Below are 25,716 nucleotides of genomic sequence, written 5' to 3' on the forward strand. Positions count from 1 at the left end.
ATAGATCAGTACCAGCTTGGTTTGGTGCTTTGTGGGAGATCTATAGACCAGGAAGGATGCTGAGATCAGATGGAGTTATGAGATCAACAGCGATTAAGGAAATAAGTGTACGATTGTTCCTTTTCTCCTTTGTTCATTGTATTGTTTTGTGTTACTAAATACCATTAAAAATATTGAACACACACACAAAAAAAATCAAGAATGTTCTGTATTGCTGGGGTACATCTCTGCCTTCCACTCCTCCACCCCAATTATTCCTATTTCTTTTCTCTCCCCCACATGTGCAGCATCTTTCCTCCCCTCTCACCCATCCCCTTGTGCAGTATCTTTCCAGGCCTCCCTCTCATCCCTTGTGCAGCAGAACCCTTGCAGCTTCTATCTCTCCCTTCCTCCCATCCCATGTAGCATCTTTCTATCCCCCCCGCCGTGGCAGCGCACCTCTCCCCCTCCACCCATTGATACATCTCTCCCTCCCATCTGAACTGCGAGACAGGAATACCTTATAACAAACTGGCAGCGTTGGCATGCGGCATACAGATGACATCATCAGCAGAGGAACGCCCAGGAGTTAGAAGGCCATGAAGTAGCCTGTGTAGATTGCTGCTGAGTGCTGACGCTGCTGGTTTGGTATAAGGTATTCCTGTCCCACGGTTCAGATGGAAGGGTGAGATGGGCCAGCAAGATGGAAGGGTGAGATGGGTCAGCATGTGTGTGTGTGTGTGTGGGGGGGGGGGTGCGTTGTGGCGGTGGGGGGAAGTGCTGCTGCTGCCAGCGACAAGGGCTTATTTTCAAGGGAAGAGCTTATATTAAGACCTACCCCAAAAATCATGCTAGGGCTTATTTTCGGGGTAGGTCTTACTTTCGGGAAAACATGGTATTAATTGCAGATATCCTGAAAACTGCACTGGCTGGCTGTGCCCAGTGGATTGAGTTGTGAAGTTCTGCACTAGAGGCTCTCCCCAAGATAAATGCTTTCTACCAGCTTAATAGGATTAAGTTCAGTGCTTCCAAAACTGTGGGTCAGGACCCGAAACGAGACCTCAAACCTAAGTTTGGGGTCATGACCTAGGTGGGATCTCCATAAATGCATCATCATTTTGCACCTCCAGAGGATCACAGAATTTTATTTGTCCTTAATCATGGGGTCCCAACCCCAAGAAAACTGGGAAGCACTGCTTTAGTTACTGCTGCATGTAACCATGTTCTTTAATTAGGGTTACCATATGGCTCCAGAAAAAGGAGGACGGATTGAGACATTGCTTTCAATAGAAGTAAAACCCAGATGTCTCAATCTTTCCTCCTTAATTCCATTGCTTTCAGTGGAAGTAAAACCCGGATATCACAATCCGTCCTCTTTTTTCTGGAGCCATATGGTGACCCTGTCTTTAATGCAGGGGGGTCTGACCATTTTCTGCAAATAGGATGCAGTCTTTAATTTAAAAAACTGCAATCAACAAATCTTATCTTTTGGAGGTCTATGTAGAAGGAGTTATCTCTCTTGAAAATGATAACACTGGCTTGCCTTTTAAAGAACATGCGTGAGCTCCTCATTAGCTGTATTATCATTTCTGAATCATAAATATGTAAATGGTGATTTCACAGAGGAGATGTACTTCTGTGCTCTTCTTTCTGATTAGCGGGAAATGCACTCTGGTTCTGTCAGATAATGCTAACACTGCATACCAATAAGGCATTTCCCTACACTTCACAAGAAGCAGCAGAAATTAAAGGAGGCAGGGCTGTTACATTTTTGACAGTTTTTTTTGTGGCAGAAATATGTTAAAGGTTTAAACTTAAGTCTTTAATATAGCCAATGAGTTATTTAGACAAAATTTGATCTCTTGAGAAAAAAAAATTTTTGCAATGTTGAGACTGAAGAACAAATGCTCTAGGAAAGCACATTTTAGGGTGTATGAAAACACATTTGTTCACTGAACAAAACAAACATGCTAAACCATTACTTACATTTGACTTTTAAGTAATGCTTTTATTACCTTCACGTCTAGTGAATAGTTAGCAAATCAATTTATTGCCCAAGGTAGAGTGGAATCTGAGCTCTGCTCATATGTTGTGCTGTCAGTGCAGCAAGTAATTTCATATATGTGCTGATAGATATATTTGTGGATGATTCTAAATAATATCTGGAAACTTTGAAGTCAATGGAGAAGGCAATCAAAAATAGCTAAAGCAGGAAGAAAAGTGTGAAATAATTCATTTTGTTAAATAATGTATTAATGAAGGGAAAACATGTAGGACTGAGACTAAGAAGCTATGGGGAGGGAAGGTAGAATGTGTGTAGAGGAGCAAAACTAAACAGAGATGCTAAATCAGGGGTGGGCAACTCTGGTCCTCGAGGGCCGGAATCCAGTCGGGTTTTTCAGGATTTCCCCAATGAATATGCATGAGATCTATTTGCATGCACTGCTTTCAATGCATATTCATTGAGGAAATCCTGAAAATCCCACTGGATTCTGACCCCCGAGGACCGGAGTTGCCCATCCCTGTGCTAAATAAACACTTTTTTTGTGTGCAATATTCACAGACGATGAAGGTGGTTAAGAATTACAGAAAACTGACAAGAGCACAAATAGTAGTAATAATTTATTTAGGGATCCTTTTCTACCGTGGGCCGCCGAGGTAAATGCTCTGAGGCGCATAGGAATTCTATGAGTGTTGGAGCATTTACTTCGCTGGCCCATGGTAGAAGCCTCTACCACAGCTTTGTAAAAGTCAGTGCTAAATTGCACTCTGCTTCCTGTTAATGGAGGAAGTTATCAAGGTAGAGTTTTAAACACATCTTGATTCACCGTGGTAGTCACCAACCTGCAGTATTGCAGTACTGCAGGTTCTTAACTCCCTTGTGATAACAACCTTGTAAGCAGTATTATGCCATGATCTTGTAGCATTGGGCTTTCAAGCCGCTGCTCGAAAATTACTAGCTAACTCTTAAAGGGGTCATCATAGCACCCTCTGGGTGACACCCAGGCCCCCAAGCTGAAAGCCCCTCCTGAGATCCCCCCAAATAAGGATGTCCTTCGAATACCAGTCCCCCAACCTGAACCCCCCATCCTGATTCCCCTTATCAAGTGTCCCCCTGGAAGTACCACCTAACTGGTAGACCCTTCCTAAAATAGATACCCACTTCCCTATGAACCCCACTCTCCTGAAGGCCCCCTTGAACCTACAGAAACAAGTCTCTAGTGGTTAGTGAAGTCCAGGTATGAGCAATCCTCAAACTCTCCTGCCCTTGCCAGTGCTAGAATCTAAAATAGAGCTGGTGACCCCCAGTGGTAACCTCCTGTTTTGCATCCCATTACTGTGTACTACAAGGTGACCTAACGCTGTATTAGAGCTGGTGTACAGTATGTTATGTGTACATGCTGCAGATACGTGCGTTGTGACTTACAGTATTCTAAATTTAGGTTCTGATCATACTCCACCCATGTGCACACCCCTTTTTCAAATAAACACTATGGGCTCCTTTTACAAAAGGTGCGCTAGCATTTTTAGCGCACGCACCGGATTAGCGTGCGCTATAGTGCGCTAGACAAAAAAACTACCACCTGCTCAAGAGGAGGCGGTAGCGGCTAGCGCGCGTGGCATTTTAGCACGTGCTATTCCGCGCTTTAAGGCCCTAACACACCTTCGTAAAAGGAGCCCTATATGTTAAGCAGGTTTTGCAGAAAAGTGCGTGTGTTGGCATATACACTTGTATGTGTGCATATACTGTTTTTATAAATGCTAGTATTCTAAACATTTATGCATCTAGGGGAGAATTCTATAAACAGCACTCAAAAAATGGGTGCCAAAAATAATCAGCACCAAGGCCCTGAGTCTATAAATAGTCTGTCCCAGTATGGCAATTCTTATGTTCTTAACTCCTAGGCACCACTGAGCCTAATTGTGAATCATCCACTAGGTGCTATTTATAGAATCATGCCTAGCGGTGCCTATGCAGTCTTAGGCACTGGTAGGTGTTGAATCCTTAGGCACACTGTCATTTAGTCCAGGGTTTTCTTAGCCTAAAAGAGTATGCCTAAGTCAAACCAGATCCAAAATCCTCTCCAAATCTGCCCTTAACCACGCTTACTTGCTGATAGTCGCCTCGGTGTACATGCCGACCTTAAAGTGATAGGCGCCTACTAGCTACTTTATAAATGGTTTTAAATTGTTTTTAATGACGCTTTCAATTCTCAGCTCCGATTAAGCCAATTAAGTTAGGCACCTAGATTGGCTTGGCTCACCAGTCTAGCATCTAACTTTAGGCATCTCTGGAATAGAATGAAAATGCAGGAGTATTTTTTTTTTTTTTAACCTTTGGTTTTGTTTTGGTAGGGCTTGTTTTATTGCGTTAGGTTAGCTTTTATTTGGGGGGACACATTTTTACTTTTCTACACTTCTTCACTCTATATTCTATATCTATACCTCGATTGTAAGAGAAGATCTTTTTAGTTTGGTCTATATGATTTGAGAGAGGTGCTGTGTGTATAGGCATAGGATGAATGTAAATGATATAAGTATTCATTCTTCTTGGATCTCTTGGGTCTTCTTCCCTCTTCCCTTTATTGTACAAATGTTGTTTTATCTTAGGCACTTTTAGCCCCTCTTTTACAAAGGTGCACTAAGCTTTTTTAGCACGCACTAAACGCTAACACGTGCATGTTATCCTATGGACTCATTAGCAGTTAGCGCACGTGTTGATTTAGCGCCCACTAAATCCATGCTAAAACGCTTAGCGTGCCTTTGTAAAAGAGGGCCTTAGTTTAGATTCTGAGCTCGTCTGGGACAGAGAGTGTAGTTCAATGTGCCTACTGTATTCATTTTGGAAACCACTTAATACTCATGTTTCAGTGGTATATCAAATACAATAAATACAATACAATCATTTATAGAATCTGGGCCTAAGTGCTGTTGTATGAAAGGTGCTAAGTGCTGTTTCCCATACTCTAACGCTGGGGTATAGCAAGAGTGAGAGGTGCCTGGGGTGGTGGCGCCCCCACACCTTTCCCGAACCCTGCCCCCTGCTGCACATACATCCCCTTCCCTTCCCCTGTACCTCAGGTTGTTCACCGCTGCAAGCAGAAGAATGTCAACATACTCCTCGTGACCTTGTTGGCTCTCCCTCTGATGTCATTTCCTAATCGAACCCGGAAGTGACATCAACGGGAGAGATGACATGGTCGCGAGGCGAACGTTAAAGTTGTTGCTCGCAGTGGCAAATAACTGGAGGTTCGGGTGAAGGGAAGGGGCGCACACATGGTGAGGGAAGGAGTGGACAGAGGAGCGGGGCAAGGGAAGTGGTGTGCGTGGCAGAAAGGAGTAGGGAAGGAGCATGTGGGGGATGGAGAAGAGGGTGGGGGAAGAGGTGCCACTACCTGGACGCCTCTCACCCTCGCTATGCCACTGGCAACCAGCTATGTCTTAAGTGGTTAAATGTGATATTCAGCACTTAACTGCATAACCGACACTGCATACAGATTGAAGACTTTGAGTCAGTCCATTTTAAGTGTTAAACTTAGGTGATTAAAGGGCAAATTCTATAAGAAGCGCCCAAAAGTTAGGCGCTGATATAGGCACTGTTCAGTGCGATTCAAGCACAATTGGGTGCTTAGTGAATCACGCTGAGCGGCACCTATTTTGGAGGCACCCATTAAATAGGCCAGCTCTGGGCACAACTAAAAGTTAGGTGCCCATGCGAGCGCTTAAGCACGTCTAAGAGCAGTGATTCTGTAAGAAGGTGCCTAACACGTAGCCACGCCCATGCCTAACATGCATAGCGCCCATTTTTTTGAAGGCTGCCTAAATTTTTAGAGGTGCCTTGTTACAGAATCGCACTTTCTTGATAGGCACCCTATGTTTCAATGAGTGCCGATTAAAAAGCTTAATTGAGCTTGTTATTCAATTTGGATAGGTGCCTATCTAGTAGGGCACCTCTGAAATAAGTGCCTAACTTTAGGCGCTGGTTACAGAATTTGGGCCTAAGTGTTGAATATTAGCACATCTACATAAGTAACAAAAAAAACCAAGATAAACTATGGATACAATGATCTTGACATAATAATTTATTTGAAATCTTCACAAATAAAAGTGATAAGGGCAAATTGTAAATCCATGTAGCACACAGGATAAATGTGGTGGTTCATCACTTTTATTTGTGAAGATTTCAAATAAATTATTATGTCAAGATCATTGTTTCCACGGTTTCTCTTGTTTTTGTGGTTTCTCCTGTTATCTGTGTTTTTGACATCTACTGTACATAAGTGCCACCGCTACTCCTGGAATACCCACAAAGGAGCTGACTTTAAACTTAATGGTCTGTGGTGATATTCACCAGCACTGACTGGTTGAGAGATGTCGAATTTCAGTAGATAGCCCCAGGCAAGCAATGTATCAAAAATGGTTAAAAAATAGATACATATCTGAAAACTGGTCATTTTCGGGAAAAACCCCCCAAACCAAACACACTAGGTGTTTTGCAGTTTTGAAAATGTTCATATTCGCTACTACTTATGTTCTTATTATGTCCTTCATCCTTAGGATGAAGACTGTAGGAAGCACCTGGACCCTATTCAGGGACACCCTGCAGGAAGCACAAAGAATGTACGTCCCAAGTTTCAGGAAAGGTGGCAAGAACAAGCGGTCAAAGGACCCGGTTTGGATCTCAACAGAAGTAAAGAGGGCAATAAATGACAAGAAAGTGTCCTTCCGGAGATGGAAAAAGGACCCAACGGAGGAAAATCACCAAGCGCACAGGAAATGCCAAAAGGAATGCCACCGAGAGGTTAGAAAAGCAAAAGGGAAATACGAAGAGGGGCTGGCCAAGGAGGCGAAAAACTTCAAGGCATTCTTCAGTTACGTAAAGGGGAAGCGACCAGCGAGAGAGGAGGTAGGACCGTTGGATGATGGGGATAGGAAGGGAGTGATTAAGGAGGATAAAGAGGTAGCTGAGAGGTTGAACACGTTCTTCTCGTCGGTTTTCACGAGAGAAGACACATCTAATATACCGGACTCAGAGGAGCTCATGAGTGGGGAACAGGCTGAAAAATTAGAACACATAGAGGTAAGTAAGGAGGATGTCCTCAAGCAGATAGACAGGTTAAAATGCGGCAAATCGCCGGGCCCGGACGGGATCCACCCAAGGGTTCTGAAAGAACTAAGACAAGAAATAGCGGGCACAATCCAGCATGTTTGCAACCTATCCTTGAAAACTGGAGAGGTACCAGAGGACTGGAAATTGGCGAATGTCACACCTATCTTCAAGAAGGGATCGAGGGGTGACCCCGGGAACTACAGGCCGGTAAGCCTGACTTCAATTATAGGGAAGATGGTGGAAGCTATGATCAAGGACGGTATTTGCGAGCACATCGAGAGACATGGCCTACTGAGAACAAGCCAGCATGGATTCTGTAAGAGAAGGTCATGCTTAACGAACCTTCTGTACTTCTTTGAGGGAATAAGCAGTCGGGTGGACAATGGGGAACCTATAGACATCATTTACCTTGATTTTCAAAAGGCTTTTGACAAGGTGCCACATGAAAGGCTGCTTAGGAAGCTGTGGAACCACGGGGTGGGAGGGGATGTGCACAGATGGATCGAGCACTGGTTGTCGGGTAGACTGCAGAGGGTCGGAGTAAAGGGACAATACTCTGACTGGCGGGGAGTCACGAGCGGTGTGCCACAGGGATCGGTGCTGGGGCCGTTACTCTTCAACATATTTATCAATGACCTGGAAAAGGAGGCAAAGTGCGAGGTTATAAAATTTGCAGACGATACCAAACTGTGCGGCAGAGTTAGGTCCAGGGAGGAGTGTGAGGACCTGCAAAGGGACCTGGACAAACTGGAACACTGGGCAAACAAATGGCAAATGAGCTTTAACGTGGAAAAATGCAAGGTCATGCATATAGGGAAAAAGAACCCGTTGTTCAACTACAAATTGGGGGGGGCAATGTTGGGAGACAGCAGTCTTGAGAGAGACTTGGGTGTGCTGGTGGATGCATCACTGAAGCCATCTGCACAGTGCGCAGCAGCCTCGAAAAAAGCCAACAGAATGCTGGGCATCATAAAGAGGGGCATAACAACCAGGACGCGGGAAGTCATCATGCCATTGTATCGAGCGATGGTGCGTCCACATCTGGAATACTGCGTTCAATATTGGTCGCCGTACCTCAAGAAGGACATGGCGGTACTTGAGAGAGTCCAAAGGAGAGCAACGAAGCTGGTAAGAGGGCTGGAACACTGCCCATACGCCGAGAGGTTGGATAGGCTGGGGCTCTTCTCTCTGGAAAAAAGGAGGCTCAGGGGAGATATGATAGAGACCTTCAAGATCATGAGGGGCATAGAGAGGGTGGATAGGGACAGATTCTTCAGGCTGAAGGGGTCAACAGGCACGAGGGGGCATTCGGAGAAACTGAAGGGAGATAGGTTCAGAACAAATGCAAGGAAGTTTTTTTTCACCCAAAGGGTCGTGGACACTTGGAATGCGCTACCGGAGGAAGTGATCAGGCAGAGTACGGTACAGGGATTCAAACAGGGATTGGACGGATTCCTGAGGGATAGGGGGATCGTGGGATACTGAGAGAGGTGCTGAGATGTAACACAGGTATAGAAAGCTAACCAGGTAATAAGTATAGAAATCCAACCAGGTCGTGCATGTGCAAGACCGGAGGGTTATGACTTCGATGGGAAGATAGGACTCAATGGGAAACCAAGGTGGCAAGGGGGACCCTTCTGGTAACTCAGACAGGCCGTGACCTGTTCGGGCCGCCGCGGGAGCGGACTGCTGGGCAGGATGGACCTATGGTCTGACCCGGCGGAGGCACTGCTTATGTTCTTATGTTCTTATGTTATGTTCTTATGCCCCTCCATATATAATATATGAAGCCATTTAGCGTGGGCCACTGCAGTAACTGCCCTGAAGCCCATAGGGATTTAAAGGGCTTCAGGGCCATTCCCGCATGGCTTTGTAAAAGTGGACGAAAGTGCAAGTTTAAATAGGTGGAAGAACACCCATGAGCTTCTCATATGAACGCCCCCTTTGCAGTAACATCCCACTACACTTAGGCATCAGTTTATGGAATAGTGCCTAAGAGCACTTAGGCGTACAGCTGTCTTCACCACTATTTTGTCACAAAACGGTTGTTCTATTACCACTTAGCAATTAACTTTTAGCACACTATACAGAATGAGGGAGACAGTACTTAAGGAAAAAAAGAGTCAATGCTGATTTCAACACAAAACAGGGTTTTAAAGTAGGATTAAAGGAGACAGCTTTGGATACAGCAGATATGCCAGTGGTATGAAATATGACAGGTGGCAAGTTCTTGTACTCAAAGAATTCAGAAAGTCACATCAAGGCCGGATATATCATGCACTATTAGGGAAAGAAGATGTTCTGAAATCAAGGGCTGGCCTTGTCAATCTGGTTCTCAGGATATCTGCAATGAATAAGATCAGTTTGCCTTCATTAAATGCAAATTCACATTCATTATTGATATCTTGAAAATCCGATTGACTGGTCTAAAACTGTCGAGAATTAGAATTCTAGATCGCTGAAAACATGAATTGTGAAGACACTGTGGAGGAAGCTAACTCTTGCTTGCGCATTTCATTGAAAAGAAATATCTAGCATATTTTTTTTAAGTTTTCAAGATTAGAAGTGTTTATGATATACTCAGGGGGCATAAAGGCAAACAATATATGGTTATATACGTAACGATATTATATCTTGTGAATTGCAGACAGTTTTCCTCATGGGCCTAAATTTTCAGTCAGCTTTAATGTGCTTTTCACAGCCAAGATAAAACAATTTTTTTGGTCTGCTTTTCTTTTTTACCTTGGAATACTGAGAGATGTCTATAACTGTAATTCTATCATAATCCTGGAGGGAACGCTGAGCATTTTGCAGTTTATACTAGAGATTTGTTTGTATAGTCACTGAATAATAATTTAGTCCGGGAGGGTTTCGTATATCTTTCATTATACTCTAAGAGAAGGTGGCCTCTAGATTAAAGGAAAGACTTTTTAATCTTTCAGTTAGAACAATAGTCCCTAACAGTTTTGAGAGAATAAAATGTCCATGAGATATCCATGTAAATGTGTAGTTAGATATTTATCATTGAAATATATATTTACAGAGCCATCTCAATTGATTAGTTTTCTCTCAATGAAACGTCTTGAAAAAGGAATAACAACGTAATAACGCCTATGAGAAATTAGTTCCCCGCACTTTAGTTAGACAAGGATTTTTCTTGCTTAATTAATTTGAAGTATATAAGTTCTGCTCTTAATAATGGATCCAATAATATTGAGGACTAGTGTGAGAACAGCTAGATTGGTATTTCCTTGTAGCAAATATTAATTTTGGAATTATAGTTTAATATGTAGTTTGATCTCACTTTTCTGTACAAGATGTATATGCTTGGTAATATTGTAAAATGTTATAAATAAAATATTAAAAAAAAAAAAAAAAAAATGTCCGCATTCAGATACTGCACTTTCTGGATATTACGAGGGAGTGCTGAAAAGTTCTCAGCTCAACCATGAAGAAAATGACGTGAATATGGTTCAATCAATGATCTGAACCAATGTCAAAACATAGAATTTCATTTTCGCAAATTGGAACTTAACAAAATTAGATCAAAATCTTTTCAAGTACAGTGGAAAAATAACACTCAGAATTTAGGATGTTGTTGGTTGGGCTGAGAACTTTCCAGCACCCACTTGTACAGTGGGACATTTAACTGTCTCATGAAAATTAACAGAGAAAAACATAGATAGGGTAAAAATCCAGCTTTTTAAATCCATTTTTTAAAATTCAAATTTGAAGGTGATAACATTAAAAAAAAAAAACCACAGGGAAAAACATTGCACTTAATTAGAAAATCAGAAAAATTATATAATGAACAAAGCCAAACCAATATTTTTGCACTCCGGCAGCTAAGACAGATTCAAATTCATCATTTCAAGAAACTTTGCTATTAATAGTGATAGAACAAATAAGAACAGCAAATATTAGGTAGTAACAATTCTGACATAAATAAATGGAAGGGGATGGAATCATATACTTCTTTTCTATGGTTACAATCCAAGTAGTTTACATATAAGTACGAGGGGGCCGCTGAAAAGTTCTCAGCCCAACCAACAAAGTCAAATGATTTTCCACTTCTTTCATTCCATCGGAAAAAATGTAATGAAAATAGTGGAAAATCATCAGATTGGATTTATTTATTTATTTTTTAAAAAAATTATAGGCTGCACTAAGGGCTAGATTCGCAAAGCAAACTGATCGTGTATCCATAGAGTTAGAATACAATGCATCTCTGAAACATGGTAGAAGGAAGATAACCAATGAGACACATACTAGGTTACAAGTTATATCATAGTGATAGGGTGGATCGATTCGGTGGAGGTGTAATGTTAAATGTTAAGGAGGGCCTTGAATTGAACGGACTAAAAATTCTACAGGAGCAGAAATTCCGTGTGTTAAGGAGGAAAATGATAGTGATAGAAGTCTACTACCATCCACCTGACCAGGATGAATGTACAGATGCTGAAATGTTATCAGAAATTAGGGAGGCTAACAAACTGGGTAACACAGTAATAATGGGTGATTTCATCTGCCCCAATATTGACTGGGTAAATATATCATCAGGGCATGCTAGGAAGATAAAATTCCTTGATGAAATCAAGGACTGCTTTATGGAGCAGCTGGTTCAGGAAACGACAAAAGGTAAAGCAATTCTAAATCTAATTCCTAGTAGAGCACATGAATTGGTGATGGAGGTAATGGTGCTGGGGCTGCTTGATAACAGTGATCAAAACATGATCAGATTTGATATAATACCTGGAATAAGTTTACAAAGGAAATCAATATAATAGCACTTAATTAAAAAAAGAGACTAAGATAGCATGAGGAGAATGTTAAAAAAGAAACTTAAAGATACAGCTGCAAAGGTCAAAAATATATATCAGGTGTGGATGTTATTTAAAAATACCATCCTGGAATCCCAGACTAGATATATTCCATGTATTGAAAAAGGAGGAAGGAAGACCAAACAGCAGCCAGCATGGTAAATGAGTGAGGTGAAGGAAGAGCTAAAAGAGAAGCCTTCAGAACGTGGAAGAAGGATCCGACTGAAAATAATTGTAAACAACACAAGGAATGTCAAGTCAAATGCAAGGCACTAATAAGGAAGGTGAAGAGAGATCTTGAAAAGAAGATTGCACTGAAAGCAAAACACACAGTAAAAATTTTTTTTTAGGTATATTAAAAGCAAGAAGCCAGGAAAAGAATCGGTTGAACCGCTAGATGACCAAGGGATAAAAGGGGATCTCAGGGAAGACAAGGACATAGTAGAAAGATTAAATTAATTCTTTGCCTCGGTCTTCACTGAGGAAGATGTAGGAGAGATACTGGTGCCAGAAATTGAATTCAATTCTGATGAATCAGAGAAACTCATGCAAATCTCTGTAACACTGGATGATGTAATGGGTCAATTTGACAAACTAAACAGTAGCATATCACCTGGACTGGATGGTATATATCCCAGAGTGCTAATAGAATGTAAAAATGAACTTGCCGAACTATTGTTAATAATTTCTAATTTTACTTTAAAAACCAGCATAGTACCAGAAGACTGGAGGGTGGCCAATGTGACACCGATTTTAAAAAAGGATTCCAGAGGTGATCCGGAAAATTATAGACCGATGAGTCTGACATCGGTGCCAGGCAAAATGGTAGAGACCATTATAAAGAACAAAATGACAGAACATATATATAAGCATGGATTAATAAGAGAAAGCCTGCCTCACCAATCTAGTGCATTTCTTTGAAGGGGTGAATGAACATGTGGATAAGGGTGAACCGGTTGATATTTTGTATTTGGATTTTCAAAAGGTATTTGACAAAATACCTCGTGAAAGTCTTCTGAGGAAATTAGAAAGTCATGGGATAGGAGATACTGTAATGTTCTTTTATGGATTGAGAACTGGTTGAAAGAACAGAAAACATAGAATAGGTTCTCAATGGAGAAGGGTAAATATTGGGGTTCCCCAAGGGTCAGTGCTGGGACCGCTGCTTTTAACATCAATGATCTAGAGATGGGAATAACTAGTGAGATAATTAAATTTGCTGATGACACAAAGTTGTTAAATCGCAAGAGGATTGTGATTAATTGCAAGAGTACCTTGTGAGACTGGAAGACTGGGTGTAAAAATGGCAGATGACATTTAATGTGAGCAAGTGCAAAGAGATGCATGTGGGAAAGAGGGATCCGAACTATAGCTATGTGATGCTGGGTTCTGTGTTAGGAGTCACTGCTCAGGAAAAGGATCTAGGTGTCATTGTTGAGGAAAAGTTGAAACCCTCAGCTCAATGTGCAGCAGCTGCAAGAAAGCAAATAAAATGTTAGGAATTAGGAAAGGAATAGAAAACAAAGATGAAAATCTTATAATGCCCTTGTATTGCTCTATGGTATGGCCGCACCTTGAATACTGTGTGCAGTTCTGGTCACTTTATCTCAAAAAAGATACAGCGGAATTGAAAAAGGTACAAAGAAGAGTGACAAAAATGATAAAAAAGGATGGGACGACTTCTCTATGAGGAAAGGCTATAGCGGCTAGGGCTCTTAAGCTTGGAGAAAAGATGGCTCGGGAGTGATATGATAGAAGTATATAAAGTAATGAGTGGAATGAAAAGGGTAGATGTGAATCGCTTATTCACTCTTTCCAAAACACTAGGGGCTCCTTTTACAAAGCCAGCTAGGGCCTTAACGAGCGGAACAGCGTGCGCTAAATTGCCGCATGCGCTAGCCGCTACCGCCTCCTTTTGAGCAGGTGGTAGATTTCCGGCTAGTGCACACTATAGTGCGCGCTAATCCGGTGCATGTGATAAAACCGCTAGTGCGGCTTTGTAAAAGGAGCCCTAGGACTAGGGGACATGTGATGAAGCTACTAACAGCCTCTTTCACAAAGCCACGCTAGCGGCTGCGCTGCGCTAACGGCCCCGAAGCCCATAGAGATTTAAAGGGCTTCGGGGCTATTTTTGCGCGGCTTTGTAAAAGAGGCTGTAAGTAGTAGATTTAAAACAAACCAGAGAAAACATTTCTTCACACAATGTGTAATTAAACTCTGGAGTTCGAATGTGGACTTATTTAGAGTGAATTTCGTTAATTATGTAATGGATATTGTATCCAGGAATATTATTATTTCCTTTAAAATTGTAGAAGTTCTCTCTTTATTTTTTATATATGTTATGTATATGTATGTGTATATATATATAATGATAAATAAAAAATGAAAAAAAACAACAAAAAATTCTGGAGTTCATTGCCAAAGAATGTGGTGAAATCAGTTAGCTTAGCAGAGTTTAAAAAAGGTTTGGATAATTTCCTAAAAGGGAAGCCCATAGGACATTATTGAGATGGCTTGGGGAAATCCACTGCTTATTCCCAGGATAAGCAGAATAGAATCTGTTTTGCTACTTGGGATCTAACTAGGTGCTTGGGACCTGGGTTGGCCACTGTTGGAAACAGGATAATAATAATAATAATAACAGTTTATATACCGCAGTACCGTGAAGTTCTATGCGGTTTACAAAAGATTAAACGAAGGTACAAATTGATTAAACTTAAGAGAGGTGGAAGTAAGTTTAATAGGATTAATAGGTCAAGAAAACCATTATTAAGGAGAAAGAGATGTACGGGTCAGTTGTCTAGATACTTCAGGAACAGGTATGTTTTTAGACGTTTCCTGAAATCCTCATAAGTAGTGGGCGAAAGCAATTGTTCTAGATCTTTACCCCATAATGCTGTTTGATGTGAGAGAAGGTGTTCAAGGTGTTTTCTCAGTTTACAACCTCTAACTTGGGGGGAAATGAAGTTCGAATGTGAGCTTCTCTTGTGTCTGTTGGCTGAAAAGGAGAAAAGGTCAGTTATGTATTTAGGGGCTAGTCCATATAGTACTTTAAAACAGAGGCAGGCGAACTTAAACTTTATGCGTGCTTGCATTGGTAGCCAATGCAACTGCCGGTAGTAGGGTGTCACGTGTTCAAATTTCTTTAGCCTGAAGATTAGTCTGACCGCTGCATTTTGCATTAATTGTAAACTTTGCATATTCTTTTGGGAAATTGCTAAATAGGTGATGTTACAGTAGAAAAGTTGACTTAGTACGAGGGATTGAACCAGGGTTCTGAATGCTGATGTATCGAAATATGATTTAATGGATCTTAGTTTCCAGAGAGTGAAAAAACCCTTTCTGATTAAGGAGTCCACCTGGTCTTTCATGGTTAGGCATTGATCCAGAGTTACACCCAGCATCTTCATGGTGGACTGAATAGGGTTCATTGATGCATAGTGGTGTTTTGGTGTCAAGCGGATGTGGTGAAGCAACGAAGAATTTCGTTTTTTCTGAATTAAGTTTGAGCTTGAAGTCTGTCATCCATTTGCTCCATCACATTTATAGCTTCTGAAGCTTTGGGAATAGTTTCCGAGATAGAGTCAGCAAATGGGATGATAATCGTAAAGTCATCTGCGAAACTGAATAATTTTATCCCCAGCTGGGTTAATTGCATGCCCAGTGAGGACATTTAGACATTGAACAGCAATGGGGATAGTGGTGACCCTTGCGACACACCGGATGGATTGCTTCAGGTATCGGAGAGATCATAATTGAAACGTACCTGGTAGGTACGGGATATAAGGAAGCCACAAAATCAGTTCAACACCTCATCCCTGATACCAATAGTGTCTAGGCATTGTAGCATTTTCTCATGGTCTACCAGATCAAAGGCGGAGCTCATATCGAATTGCATGACCAGGGCATTGAGGCCCTTGCTAAACAGTAGGCACAGATTGTCTAAAATAGCCACAATTACAGTCTCCGTACTGAATAAAGGTCTAAAACCGGATTGAGTTTCATGTAGGAGAGAGAACTGATTAAGATATTCCATCAATTGGGTGTGTACCAAACCCACCATGATTTTTACAATAAATGGAATGAATGCTACTGGTCTGTAGTTGGTTACTAGGGCTGAAGATTCTTTACTATTTTTTAGGATTGGGGTTATTATGTGACCGTTATTAGTGAGGAACTTCCCATTTTTTAGGTTATGGGCTAAGTAGTGCAGCAACGATAGTTTAAATTCTAAAGGCGCCGCTTTCATAATTTCTGGGGGACATGAGTCTAGAACGCAATAAGATTTAGAGTTTTTGTTATATAGTTTGGTATAATTAGGTATCCTTGGTATCCTTAGGTATCCTTTAGTATAATTAGGTACCCTTAGGTATCCACTCAACTGATTCCTTCAAAGTTAGGTATCTTTCTTCAGTTGCCTATATTGTTTTCCCCACTGAACCTTGTAACTACTTGAACCCTGTCAAGCTATTCTATCGATAAATCCAGATATCTTATACTTGTATTTCTATACCACAACATGTAATTTACTTAAATCGTTGTAATGTAATTCTCTCGGTAATGTCCTGATCTCTTTTAACTGTAATCCGCTTAGAACCGCAAGGCACAGGCGGAATAGAAATCACAAATGTAATGTAATGTAATAATTATTCCATTCTAAGTCTTGAAAGGAACTCCAGATCATGTCTGTTGGTATTTCATTTCCTTGTATGTTAGCTACTTGATGATCACTAGGGTCGTTTGTTGAACAGTTGTTTCTTCGGTTTTTAATTTTTGAATCGAAATGCAGTGCTAAGTCATTCGCAGAGGGTAACTTAGTGTTGTGTACGGGTATGGTATAACGAGTGGTGTCAAATAAATTTGTGATCAGGTTGAACAGCTCTTTTGTATTGATTCCTTGTGAACTATTGCAAGATAAGTTGATTTTAGTAGAGTAGAATGCTAACGTTTGTCTTTTATCAGTTGTTTGTAGATTTTTATGTTAGCTCTCCATTTATTACGGTCTGCTAATTCTGTTTTTTTCCAAATTCTTTCCAGTCGTCTAGCTAGTTGTTTCGTTTTTAGAAGTTCGGTGTCAAACCATTTGTTATATTTATTTGCACTGCTTTTACTATTACGTTTAGGGGCAATTTTATCTAAAATGGATGTGCTGGTTGCTGTCCAGTGATCCCAGAAATCAATTCCTCCTTCTATCTCTGTTTGCAGTTCATATTGTGACCAGTATTCTTCTGGATTAATATAACCTCTTGTGTGATGTTCTATTTTTATCATCGGACGTGTTTTAGATTTTCGATGAGACCAGATTAACTTGAAATAATAAGTAAAATGGTCAGACCAGATATCGTGACACCAGGTGCCTTTAGGTAAAGAGATGACAGGGTCTAGGATTTCCTTTGTGGACATGGCTACTGTCAGATTTGGTTCGTAGCCCCCACCAATGTATGGTGGTAGGGGTTAAGTGAAATGCGCACTGACAGACGCCAGGTCCCAGGTTCAGTTCCCTCACAGATGACTCACCAGAAAGTAGAATAAAGAAGGCATAGCCAGAGGTGTTTGCATAAAGAATATATTATAGAAATAGTCTTACAGAAAAGCAATATTTATAATCATTACAATTAAGCATTACAATTAAATAGAGAGCATAGCAGTTTCCCTGCCTTACAGAGGCAAAGAGGCAAAGAGGGACATAGAAGCTTGCAGTTCTAGGAAGAGCCAGAGAGAGAGAAAAGGGGGATGGTCTAAGCTTCGTGTTCCATAGATAAAGGGAAGGATAGACAGAGAGAGGGAGAGCCAAGACAAAACCAGAGTGCCAAGCAAAGATCCAAGAGATAGCTAGATAGAAAGAGAGAGAGAGGGCCAAGACCCCTCTCCTGATAGCTTGATAGAAAAAGAAATATATTGATAGAGCAGAGAGCAGGCTTTTATACCTTGGAATCTTATTCTGAATAGAGAAAATATTGTATCTCCCAGTATCTTTCTGTTTAGAATTTGTAAACTGTTTGAAACAGTGGTTAATGTAATTGCTAAGGAGGGTGTGATATCTGCAAGCATGGTGATGGGATTAAGTCTCTGGCTTCTTTGTCCCATTCAAGCCCTAAGCACCCTCTTAATCAGACATTAACACCTTTTAGCTAGTCATGATTCAATCAGGGAAACTTAAAACCATATCAGGGAAACTTAACACAGTTTCCCTGCACTAAGGGTCTATCTGCCTTCCCATGCCAGAGTCAGATTGATATAATTTCCCATAGGCCTCTAGGCTGACATCTACCACATCTAAATGATGGCCTTTTTCATGTGTTTGTGTGGGTAAAGGGAGGTTGTAGTTAAGTAGGGCTAGAAAGTTTTTAAACTCTTTCGTGTCTGTGTTGTCCTCTTCATCTAGGTGTATGTTTATGTCTCCTGCAATGATATTGTAGTAAGGACCAATTGAATTATGTAGGACAAATTCACAGAAGTCCTCTTTGGCTTTTGGCCAGCTTTTTGGTGGGACATAGAATAATATGCAGGATAGGGATTCTTCTAGTTGACTGTTACTAATTTTATAGGCTAAAATTTCTAGTTGGTTGGTCACTTTGGAATCCAGGAGTTCAAACTGAAATCCTTTTTTAAGAATAATTGCTAATCCTCCTCCTTTTTTCCCCGCACGGTTTAGCGTAAGGATTTTGAAATTGTCTGGTAGGAGATCAATTATTATTGGATCATCTTCAGACAATAGCCATGTTTCGGTTAGAAAAAGACAGGCTATTTGCTTCCTGATGATCTAATCATTAATTAGGAAAGCCTTATTCCTGACAGATCTAGTATTAAGATATGCACAAGGAATAGATGCAGATGTGATAGGTTTGATAGAGGTAGTGGTTTTGATGGGTTTTACTTGCCTTATTCTTTTAAGAGTTCGTTGATGTCTTCTTTTATTTGAGATAACATTAATATGATTTATTATGTCTTCTTGTGGGTTAATGATGTGAGTAGTATAATGGGTACACCTCATGTCAAAATGATTGACAGCTGTCAGAGATAAGGATAGACCAATCAGCGTTCACTTCCGGGTTAAGCCCCGCCCATTGTCCCACCTTACTCTCTGCCCATGCCCCACCCCTCCCATAGGAATGAATGGTGGTAGCCCCGCCCATGACCCCACCTCCACCCATGGCCCCGCCCTACTCTTCACCTATGCCCCGCCCCTCCCATAGGAATGAATAGTGGTGGCCCCGCCCCTCCCATTGCCCCACCCCCTCATGTCCCGCCCCGGAAATGCACTTTTTGATGACATCGCCGGAAATGGGGGCGTGTTTGACCCCGGAAATACGCTTTCTGATGACATCACCGGAAATGGGAGTGCCTGCCCCTACCGGAAATGTGCTTTTCTGATGACGTAGGCGTAAATAGGGTAAATGAAGCGACGGAAATGCGCTTTTCTGACCACATAGGTGGAAATAGGGGAAACTGGGTAATAATTTACGTCTTTTATGAGGAAGGAGTTCTTTGGTCAATATTCTTTCATAGCTCTGCCTTTTTAACAGAGCCCTGTTAGGTGACAGCTGCTTTTGTTTGTTTTTTTCAGATTGTTAAGACAACAGTAGGGGGCCGGGACAAGTTCAGACATCAAACACGCCCCCATTTCCGGTGATGTCATCTGAGTTGGATAACCTGGACAAACCTGGACATACTGAATTACCTGGTGGAGAAATACCTTGTGTATGTTGGACACTACAGCCATTTTAACACATATTTTCTCACAGTCTAAGCAGCCTTTCTTTACAAGCTAACCAGATGGAACAGCATGTACTTCGCTAATCTATGAAAATGATACTCCTGCTGGCCTAGTTCTTGTCTTCCTAAGGATACTTCTCCAAGGTTCGGTGACCATTGTTCATTTGTACTGAGCTGTTATCAGTGCCGTATGACATATGCAAGGCACCCTGAGAAGCCATAAACCACCCATAACAAGTAACAACCCCTGAAGGATGAAGCAAGCCATGGGATCCAGGCATGGCCAGGATGCTGGAATGTCACCCTTGCATTTTTGTTTCAGTTTGCTGCATAAGACTGTCTACAAGGACACCATCCTGAAGACATACAGTGTTGTATAACAAATCAGCCTCAGCAAGGTGATAAGGATTCAAGACATGGACAAAAGAAGTTCCCAAAGTGCCCTCTGTTTCTGGACTGCTAGGGCCCCTCTTGTGGGGGGGGGGGGGGAGTGAGAGAGGCGTGGACTGGGGGGGGGATAGTTAGGTATACATTTTTTGTATCACTAGGGAGTCATATGACCAGAGTTCGGGGATGAGCCTTTTGAAACAAAGCAAGAATTTATCTGTATAAAAGAACATGCATCACAAGTAGGGTCAGAGAGGTTTGCCTGCTTATGCCGGAGGGTGTGCTAGCCCACTGCTCGGCATATGAGTGTATGTGTTACTCTCCATTGCATATTCTGAACTGATAATATATATTTCTTTCTGTTATGACTCCGCTGCTATAAATTTGTAAGCCATTATACTAACAATAAAAAATATTGTCTGTTTTGGAAAATACAATGCCGTCTTGTAGACATTCCAATGAGGTACACTAAGCAGCCAAAACTTCACATCAAAAAGTGCATTTCCGGGGCGGGACATGAGGGGGGTGGGGCAATGGGAGGGGCGGGGCATGCGGGGAGGGGCCATGGGCAGGGCCACAACCATTCATTCCTATGGGAGGGGCGGGGTATAGGTGAAGAGTGGGGCAGGGCCACCACCATTCATTCCTATGGGAGGGGCAGGGCATGGGCGGAGAGTAAGGCGGGACAATGGGCAGGGCTTAACCCAGAAGTGAACGCTGATTGGTCAATCCTTATCTCTGACAGCTGTCAATCATTTTGACATGAGGTGTATCCATTATACTACTGATGTGCATGATTGATAGATCAGGGTAGTGGATTGATTGTAATTGTGGGTAGAGTGAGTTAACATCTTTGATGATACCACATATCAGACAGATCAGTTGGAGATTCATGTTTGCAGGGTAGTGTGTTTCTTCCTAACACAGAAACTGTATTAGTTTCCCTAAAATTCTCGATTTATAGTTTGTATGGTTGTTAGGCAGAATGATGTAGTTCTTAAGGTGACCCAAGTGGGTATAGTTCTTAAGCAGTCCTAATACAAGTCTCTAATAATTACACATGCATCTAACAATTACACATGCATCTAACAATTATACATGTCTCTGATGGTTACACATGCCTCTAACAATTGCACATGCTTCTAATAGTTACACATGCCTCTAGCAATTACACATGCATCTCAAGATCTGGCAGTTATAGCGTGGACAATCGAGTTAGGCAGCGATTTTATTGGATAAACCTTAGTAAAAAACTTAGCTGGGTGTTGGTATTGGTGGTAGTAGGCAGGAGGGCTGTAGCAAGTGCTCAGCTCTAGCTGCTGCGGGGTTAGGGTTCCCAGGTCACTTCTGGGGAATGGAGCGTGATCACACGCCCGGCCTATTAAGGAGGGAGGTGGCTTGGGAGCCCTGAAGTCATTGGACTTGACGTGGGACGCTGGAAACGGTGGGGGCAGGTGGGAGGGTCGACTACCCTGTAGAGGAACTGGGAAGAAAGTGAAATCCGTAAGGCTCTTCGTCCGCTTCGTCTTGTTGTGCGCTGAGTCCAATCTGTGAGGTCGCTTCACAGAGGACGCTTCACAAAGACGCGCACTAAGGTGCAAGCACCTTTGCCGTGCGCCTTAGCCGCATGCTGAACGGCCACATGCCATTGGCGCTGCTGAATAAATCTTTCTTTCTCCCCGCTAGCTTGGGGGAGGGGCAGAGCGGTGCTCACACGCTTCTCCGGAGTGGGCTCCCGATGAAGATGTCGGCCCGCTGCTGAAAAATCCTTCTTTCTCCCCGCTGGCTCGGGGGAGGGGTGGAGCGGAGCTCGCACGCCTTTCCGGAGCGGGCTCCCGATGAAGATGTCGGCCCGCTGCTGAAAAATCCTTCTTTCTCCCCGCTGGCTCAGGGAGGGGCGGAGCGGTGGTCGCACGCCTCTCCGGAGCGGGCTCCCGATCAAGATAAGGGGCTTGATGGATTTGTGGTCTGTCCCAGTATGGCAATTCTTATGTTAAAATTTTTTTAAAAAGGAAATGATTCTCATATTCTCAAGGAGGCAGTGCATGCAAATCCATCTCAAACATATTCATTGTGGCTATCCTGTTTTAGGTCATCTTATAATCCACTACAGCAAACATTATTTAAAAATAATATTAAAAAGGAATCAAAGACTAGAACCAAAACAAATTAGGACACTTTGGGGGAAAATCTCAAATATTTTTGGTCTTTAAAACCAAAGAACATCATGCTTGACCCATCTCGGATTTACTTATGAATAAAAGAAGCCATTCTTTTGACAGTAAGAGCCAGTGTTGCCTTACTTAATAAAAACATAGTCAAAAATGGGAGCTAAATTCACTAATGTGTTTCATAACAGCAAACTCCAGCTGCGGAAGAGCCTTTGACTATAGACAGGTCTTTCAGAGCAGTTTCTTGCACTCGTATGAGCATTACAGGTTTATTACTCTCTGAATTCTTTCACCCCCTGCTTCCACCCCCACACCGCAGTAGGAGCGCTAATTTATTTTTGTGCCAACTCAGCTTGTACTTGTGAAAAAGCAAAATATTATTGGCACTGTTTTTTTTTTTTTGTTACTTTTTACATCTACTAGATACAGCACTATTACACAGTTCAGATGTGTCTGCCCTATCTGTTTGTGCATCTAATATTTATTTCTCAATTAGTTTTGTATTTCATTAAACTTATTACATGCTCAAACATGTAACGCTAAATAAATTCTAGAAAGCCACTATGACAGATATGGAACTGTCGCTCATGATGAGAAGACTGACAGGCATGCATTAGTTTGCTTTAAGAGAAATATTTTGCAGCCAGCTACAAACTCGCTTTCCAAACCTCATAGATTAGAAGCATTCAGTTGAGCAGCATTGTCGTCCTCTAGGAAAGTCACATAGGCAAAAGTATTCTAATACTGTTGCATTGCTTTTTAAACAAACATGATCTTTTCTTCAGCTTCAGATTTGTTTTCTTTGAATCATCTTCCTGTCATGTTGACTGTCAGCATGGGCCACAATTACAGACAAAATCTTGATTGCGAGGTACAATAATGAAAAGAAAAACCAGTGGGAGATAGCCTGGAGTGAATTTATAATGACTTTGAATTATAGAACCATCCATTTAACCCTTAACAGTATCCATTTTCTTCCTAGTGTGCAAACCTTGACACCAGTTTGAAAATCTATGAATTTAAATAACCCTAAGCAATATGAGGCATGAATAATTTGAAGGGTATATCTGTTAGACGGTAAAAGATCTAGTTTTTTCATAAGCCTGAGCTTTGAGGTTTTTTAACTTGCATAGTAGGTGAGTGGGAATGGGAGTGGGAGTGGGGGGAAGAGTGAATCAAATGCTAAAGGCATTTTATTTACCATTCATACACTTTGGTTTTCTTCTGAGCAATGATCCAAAAGTCTCTTCTTTCCAAATGCAGATGAGCCACTGATAAAAATGACTTTTCTGACAAATTCTAAGCACAAGAGCATAAGATGGATCCAGCCACATCCTCAGCTTTTTCTTCCCATGATTACTAATATAGTCCTTCCTTTAATCAATGTTTGAGAATGCAAGAGCAGCTCATGGAAATGTATGATTGTGTTCCTTCTTCCATTCTAACTTTCTGTCTAAATCAAAATATTAGTAGAGATATGTGATAAAATGGACCACTATTGGCTACACAGGAACAACAAGCCAAAGAAACTGCTGCAGCCAGTTTCAGGACATCTGGAATCGGGTGGACAACAGTTTGCAAGAATCACGGTGCAACAGAAAAAGCACACTTATTGACACACATCAGTGGTTTTTAGCGAAGGCACTGTTCCTGATGCTCATAGGAACCTTATGAGCATTGAGAGCAGTGCAGAACATTCAGTGTGATGGCCTGCACTAAAAACTGCTTTTGTGGTTTTGTAAAAGGGGGATTAATTCAATGTGGTTGATAAAGCCACAAGAAATACATGTCTGAAGATCCCATGTACTAAACTAGGCCCTAGATTCATCGAGCATTAATCCACTACAGGAAAAAAACTAACCCAATAGTGGTGTGCCTACAAGTTCCAGACTCTATGAAACCACCTTCCATCCTTCATGTGTCCTTAGCAGGGCCGGATTTAGATGAAAAGAGGCCCTAGGCTATTCCACTTATGAGGCCCTTTCACCTCCCATTTTTAAGTTTGTAAATTACATGAGAGATAATAAAATACATCATTACTGTGTTAAATGAAACATGTTGTTATTGGTACTAACCTTTATAAAAAATGTGACACGGATAATAAATAAAAAAAGTCGAGAACACTTATTTGGACATTTATTCTCAGCACCATATATAGTACTTGTAACAATAACTAATCAAACATAGCACACAACATTGCCCCTTTCTATGTCCATAGTGCCCCCAGTGCGTCCTTCCTCACCTCACCCCCCCTCCAATGCCCGCCTGCCTCCCATCCCCCTTTCATTGAACACCCCCCCATGCCATCCTGCCTGCCTGCCTTCCATTAAACCTCCCCCACCTGATGGCAGTCTGGGCCGCCCTGTCCTGACAGATCCACGTTTTGCCTCTCTCCCCGCGGGGCTGGGCTTTGCCCAGCTGTTTCCGGACTGACGTCTTTCCCTCCCCGATCCTCCTCCCAGAGCAAGAAAAAGAAAGAGAGAAGCCGAGTCGGCGCCCCGTTGCGGCCGGAGCCGGTTCCGATCCCAAAGTGTAGAATTTCTCCTTATTTTCGGTTCTGTGTTTTAGTGTTCACTGTTTTTAGAATAGTGTAATTTTAATTTTGCTAACAATTTGAATGTAGGCCCCTCTTGATCTTGAGGCCCTAGGCTGAAGCCTAGTTAGCCTATAGGAAAATCCGGCCCTGGTCCTTAGTACTGAAACCCAACATACCTAATCTCTTAGGCAGACAAGGGCTTCTCTAGATTACATTCTAGTGCAGGGGTAGGGAACTCCGGTCCTCGAGAGCTGTATTCCAGTTGGGTTTTCAGGATTTCCCCAATGAATATGTATTGAAAGCAGTGCATGCACATAGATCTCCTGCATATTCATTGGGGAAATCCTGAAAACCCAACTGGAATATGGCTCTCGAGGACCGGAGTTCCCTACCCTTGTTCTAGTGGATGGACAGCTAGCATCTAAGATGTAGGAGATTGTAGATACCATAATATTTCCAATACTTTTAAACATCAGAAGCACAAAGTGCATTAAAATTTAAACTGCAAGGAAAGGGAATCCTCAGGGAGAGACTGCACATAATGCCGCAATTGACAAGCAGCAAAAGCAAGACCCGTCGAGGAAAGACCACGCTGCAACAACTCCTCACAGGACAGGAGCTTCTCGTCTGCTCCCAGAACCTGGTAGAGAAATTCAACACCCCAAGCCCGCCAGCGCCCAAAGACCGAAGGGAGCATCCCCGGCAAAAAGGAAAGATTACCTGTCAACGGCAGCAAAACAGAGACATGGGGATCCTGTCGCCAAAGTGAAAGCAAGTGCTGCCACACCTCCCTGAGCGGGTGAAGTAAAACACTACGTTTACTGGGAGCTGGCACCTCCGTCAACCTGGCATGAAGAAGAGACAGGAGATGGGCAGGATAGAAATAATCACGTTCCAAGGAGGTATCAGTTTAGAGAGCTGTACCCAAGACCCGTTGTATCCTACTCCACTTGTCTGACTTTTTTTTGGGAGGGGGCGGGGGGGTCTGTTTGGGGG

This window comes from Geotrypetes seraphini, chromosome 1 (assembly GCF_902459505.1).
Source record: "Geotrypetes seraphini chromosome 1, aGeoSer1.1, whole genome shotgun sequence".
Lineage (NCBI taxonomy): Eukaryota > Metazoa > Chordata > Amphibia > Gymnophiona > Dermophiidae > Geotrypetes > Geotrypetes seraphini.